A 6,203-nucleotide genomic window follows, 5' to 3' on the forward strand; every position below is an offset into this window, starting at 1 on the left:
TATAAACAAACTCTTGACATTATTTTTTTTATACATGATCCTTATTATCCATTTTAAAGCTTCGTATTAGGAATTATTTCATTACCGCCATTACCATTTGTAAGATATTGATAATCTGATAGACGGAAAACAGACTTAGATTTAGTTGAAGTTTTATCTGTCTGTATTATTCATTTTTCTCTATATCCCTTCATTACTCACTTTCTCTCCCTTCATTACTCACTTTCTCTCCCTTCATTACTCACTTTCTCTCCCTTTATTACCCACTTTCTCTCCCTTCATTACTCACTTTCTCTCCCTTCACTACACACTTTCTCTCCCTTCATTATTTCACTTTCTCTCCCTTCATTACCTCTCCCTTCATTGCTCACTTTCTCTCCCTTTATTACCCACTTTCTCTCCCTTCATTACTCACTTTCTCTCCCTTTATTACCCACTTTCTCTCCCTTCATTACTCACTTTCTCTCCCTTCACTACACACTCTCTCTCCCTTCATTACTCACTTTCTCTCCCTGCTGAACGTACGTGAAGAGAATAAATGAGTTGATAGAATAGAATAAATTAGAACACAAATTAAATTAAATTAGTTAATGCAATAAAATAAATTATATTATAAAATAAATTGATTGAGTTAATTCAATAGAATAAATTTGTGGATGCAACAGAATGAAATAATTAATATAATAAAGTAAATGACGTGATGCAATAGAATATGAGTTAATAGTGAAAAAATTGCTAAAATTAAATAAATTAGTTAATATACTAATAATAAATTAGTAGAATGAATTAATACAAAAGAATAAATTAGTTAATACAATAGAATGACTTGTTTAATACAGAATAATAATGAGTTAATACAAAAGAATACATTTTTTTGATAAAACATTCTAAATTAGTTAATGCAATAGAATAAATTAGCAAGGACAGTAAATAAATGAGTTGATACAGTCACTTTAGCCCGAGTCTTCTGCCACATCTTGAAAAATGCATAAAAATCCCGAATTTAGCGGCAATTGTTCACTCCAGACAGCTTCTATTTTATCAGACCTCCACTTAAGCTCGATGGAAGAAGAGTTCAGAGGGAGACAGACACCGAGAGAGTGAGATAGGAGGGTAGAGAAAGAGAGAGAGAGAAAGAGAGAGAGAGAGAGAAGTATTTTTTTCACAGGCTTTCTGTTTGTCTTCCCTCCTCTCTTACAGACACAGAGAGAGAGAGCGATAGAGCAAGAGAGAGCGCGATAGAGCAAGAGAGAGCGCGATGGAGCAAGAGCAAGAGAGAGAGAGCAAGAGAGAGAGAGCAAGAGTGAGCACGAGAGTGCACGATGAAACAAGAGTGCGCGATGGGTGAAGAGAGAGAGAGTGATGGGCAAGAGAGCGATGGGGCAAGAGAGAGAGAGAGAGGGCGATAGGGCAGGAGAGAGAGCGATGAGGGCGGGAGAGAGAGGCGATAGGCAGAGAGAGAGAGAGAGAGAGGCGATAGGGAACCCCAAGAGAGAGAGAGAAGGCGATAGGGCAGAGAGAGAGAGAGCGGTGATGGGGCAAGAGAGAGAGACAGAGAGGGCGATAGAGCAGGAGAGAGAGAGGAGAGCGATGGGGCAGGAGAGAGAGAGAGGGGCGATAGCGCAGGAGGGAGAGAGAGCGATAGGGCAGGAGAGGGAGAGCGATAGGGCAGGAGAGGGAGAGCGATAGGGTAAGAGAGAGAGCGATAGGGCAGGAGAGAGAGCGATAGGGTAAGAGAGAGAGCGATAGGGCAGGAGAGAGAGCGATAGGGTAAGAGAGAGAGAGCGACAGGACAGGAGAGAGAGCGATAGGGTAAGAGAGAGAGAGAGAGAGCGAGCGATAGGGCAAGAGAGAGAGAGCGATAGGGAAGGAGGGAAATCGACAGAGGAAGAAAGAGAGCGATAGGGAAGGAGGAAATCGACAGAGGAAGAAAAGAAGCGATGAAAGAAAAGAAAGAGACAGACAAACGGACAGCAGACAGAGTGGTATTCGAGATGGCAGATGACCCCTCCAACTATCTGGGGAACGTATGCGATCATCAACACTGGTGTCCTCCTCCTTCTGAAGATGGTCGTGTTGTCTGAAGAAGTCGTTGACCCTGGGAACACGCAACTCATTCTTGATCAACCTATATCTGTTTGTGCGTGCGTGCGTGCGTGCAGATTCCGTGATGGAGATGTGTCAATTATAGGAAGAGACTTGTTTTCTATTCATCTATATAAGTTTTTTTTTTTTTTTTAACTTCATGGCTATGTACATAAGCATCTTCACATGATGAACAAAATGGTATCATGTTGTCCGGGAATCTTGATGTAAGCATTGTGTGCAGTATAGCTCCCTCCCAGTCCTAAGACCTAACCTAACCAACCTACCCCTTTACCAATAGTATCAGGGGTTTTTGGTCTTGTGGGATTACAAGACTGGGGCTCTCCTTTTACAGTACCCAGATTCTGTACATTATCACGTGTTGAGGAGAAAGAACACACACACACACACACACACACACACACACACAGTCCAGAGTGTAGAACGAGGGAGGAAATTGTGTGTGTGTGGAGGAGAGAGAGAGAGAAGTGGAAGGGAAAGGATGCGAGGGAGGGGCTCGGGGGATTGGTGATGGCAGGATGAGAGGTGGCAGGGAGGGAATTATTGATGGAGGGATGAGAGGTAAGGGAGAGGTGGTTGGTGAAGGAGGGGAGGGATAAGGGAGGGTTGGGGATAGGAAGAAGTGTGGGGAAAAAGGGGTGAGGGGGGAGGGGTTAGGGATGGGTAAGAGATGTGGAGAGAGGGATTTGGTGAAGGGAGAGGAGGTTGGAGAGGTGAGAGGTAAAACTTGAGAGGAGGGGTAGGAGGTGAGACAAAAGATGAGAGGAGGAGATTGGTGAGAATACAAAGAGCCCGTTGCCTTACGCCCCTGTGAGTTAGTTTACAGGCAAGAGAAGATTGAAACTCTCCTTGACAACAAAATACAGATATAAGTAACTGGTGATGCTTTAATGTATATAAATGTAAATTGTAAAAAAAAAAGTAAATGTTAAAGTGCATGTGTTTCTTCCCTACCTCCAGGAATACATTTACAAAAGAAAGATCGACATATTAAGTGACCGCGGTGGAACTAAATATATGTTTTTTTCTTCAGTGAGACACACTATTCCATTGGCACATGTGGATCTGTGTTTTATTAAAGCTATCACGGTGAGCGACGGTTCCTCTGCCACACAACACAATTGTTTGGATATTTGTTTTTTTCGTTGAATTCCTGTGGTAACCTCGGCGTCTGTTGCTGCCGTTGTGTGTGTGTGTGTGTGTGTGTGTGCTCGTGCGTGCGTATGCGCTTGCGTACGTGTCAGTCTGGGTATGTGTGTGTGTGTACCTTTTTCTCATATGCCATCAAAGTATTCTATTTGTATATTAATTTTCAATCCAAATTTTTGTTCATAAATAAGAATACATTCCTGATAATCTACAGTTGTACAGTGATGTGTATATATTCTACAGAAATTCGGCACTAATACATATTTGTACTCACCCATTAAAATCTACGTACTTAAGAATTGTGTGTAACTTCCATATATGTATTAGAGACACTGAAATATAAGCTCAATATTCACTTTCCCCCGTCTTTGTTATGACCATAGTGGGTAATACGCAGTAATACCAGCAATCAACACGGATATATTCAGCTAATATTTCCAGTGACAAATTTTTTAAATGTCACTGGCCTCTGTTTTATATTTTTTGCCTCTGCTGCCTTGTTACTACATTCCCTAAATGTCACGCTATAAGATCGTCACCCAAAATGACATTGCAGTGAATGACAATACAAACCACGAATTAGAAAACGTAATAAAGTAATATATGGGAAATAAACCTGTATGAGCTATGCAGTCAGGGATACAATTCACAGGTGCAACTCACACCCAGGTGGCATATAGTAGCCAGGTCTGGACACATGTGAATTAACCCGTCTGGATATACCACCAATAGTCAGGTGTGTGTGTACGAAAGGGGGTGGGTGAGGAGTGGATGAGGGATGAGTGAGGAGTGGATGAGGGGTGGGTGAGGAGTGGATGAGGAATGGGTGAAGGGTGAGTGAGGAGTGGGTGAATGGGGATGGGTTAAGGTGGCTGAGGAGTGGGTAAAGATTTGACTGTCAGTCTCCCGGGAGTTGTAGGTAAAAGCCAAAAGATGAAAGAAAAAAAAAGAAAAAAGAGACAACAAATGATGAAAGCACATAGACACATTACTTTAAATCTTGCAGGGTAGTAATGCTTTCGAGGATTATCACCAGCGGGTGTCACAAACGCTGAAAGCCTGGCCTCCTACACAGACGTCCAGAAATGTAGCAAGAATGTAGGGAAAGAGAACACATCCACGTATATACACAGACAGACACAGACATATTCCCTCCATTTACAGACATACACAGAAAAGAGGTAAGGAGGAAGGAGGTGGGGTTGAGAAGTGACACCAATGGACCCGACTCCCTCCCCCTTTTGTGTATGCTCCTTCACCTCCCAGCCATCCACTATTATGCACCAAATTGGATGCAGAGACGCTCCAAGAGGCAAAATGCTTCCTTTCAACAGCATTTCCACGTCCCTGATGGCTATATTGGGTTCCGTGGAAGTTTTCTCCCTGTGTGGCAATATTCTGCAGGCGGATACACTGAGAGTGGTTTATCATCTTTCGTCTGGGGGAAGGTAATTCTGCCTTGTTCTTATGTGGGGGGTGAGGGGGAAGACGAGAGAGAAGTGGGAAGGAGACAGGCGTGGAAGGAGAGACAGTGTGAGGAGAGTAAAAAATGATAAATAGGGAAAACAATGATAAAAGCAGGAGGAAAGTTTGGAGGTGATTAGTGCTAATACCAATAGTACTATACTACTACTACCACCACCATTACTACCACTTTTTTTTTTTTTTTAAGCAGTGGCCTCCAGCCTCCCCAATAGCCACACCTTCGCCACCATTTATTTACCTTAATATTAAATATCCTAATACATAAGAAACTATCCTATCTGTGTTAAATTAGTTGAGTCGCAGATCTATGCGGCATTCAGTGACTGTAGCCTCATAGTCGATATCTGCAGCAGTTGTCGGAGTAGGGGCAGAAGCTCTCGTTCCCCTGAGGCAGAGCAAAGCCGACCGAAGGAGAGAGAAGGACAGTCGACATCTCATCCAGGCTGTGACATAACTTCTGGGCTGCTGCTTCTGTTCGGAGATCAGCTCCGCAAGTCTGGCGTAGAAACATCTTGCACTTGGGCCACATCCACCAGAGGTTGTGAACACTAGAGTGAAGCTGCCTTGATCAACATTTTGAATTCTCTCCCCATATGCCCTTCTCTTGTCGTTCTCGTTCCTCCTATGCGCAGCATCGAGAGCTAGGTTACGGTGACAAACGGCCATGGGATCAAAAATCCTGATGTCGAAGAAAGCTCGCTGTCCCCGCGTCCAGAATCCTCGAGCACTGACGTCCACACGGGCTTCGTTAGATGTGTTTGAAGTCCTGTGTTGGAAGATCTCGCCATCCAGTGGACGGAGGGTCGGTTCTACCATGACGTCCCGACAGATTTCCTTCAACATATTTGCTGTGAGATCCCTTACCTCTTCATGCCTCATGCATATGAAGCCCCCCTTCTTGCAAACCATGGCGTGATCGCCATCATAGGAATAGCCACACACGCATTGGGAGGGCAAACCATCTACTGGCCAACCGTACCTTAGAGCAATGGCATCTGTAAATTCTTGTTTGTTAAGGCTGAAACCATTTGCCCTTATCGGTAACGTAGTTAGCCAGTTCGAGGCCCCCACCTCCTGCGCTATAGCTACTTTTTTTGTCAAATTTTCTGGAACCAGCAGCAATAGTTGCTGCAACATGTCATTTTGGCAGTTCTGCCGATCTGTTGTAATGGACCTACGGATCTTATTAACTTCGCTGGTGTCCACTTCCCCTGTTGCATTCTGGGCGATTATGTGGTCAGTGAGGGCTGCCGTGAGCTTAAGTGAATTTTGATGTTCAGAGTCAGCAATCTCCTCTGGATTAGTTAGTCCCATCCCTCCCAGTCTTGGTGGAAGTGCAAGAAGTGTTCTTTCTGCTAGGGTTAAGTCGTGGTGTTTCACTAGTTTGGGAATGAACTTGATACTGATTGCTTCTTCCAGGGGGTGGAGGAGAGGTCGGATCTCAGGGATGGTACGCATCAGGT

The sequence above is a fragment of the Homarus americanus genome, unplaced genomic scaffold (genome assembly GCF_018991925.1).
Source record: "Homarus americanus isolate GMGI-L3 unplaced genomic scaffold, GMGI_Hamer_2.0 scaffold6317, whole genome shotgun sequence".
Lineage (NCBI taxonomy): Eukaryota > Metazoa > Arthropoda > Malacostraca > Decapoda > Nephropidae > Homarus > Homarus americanus.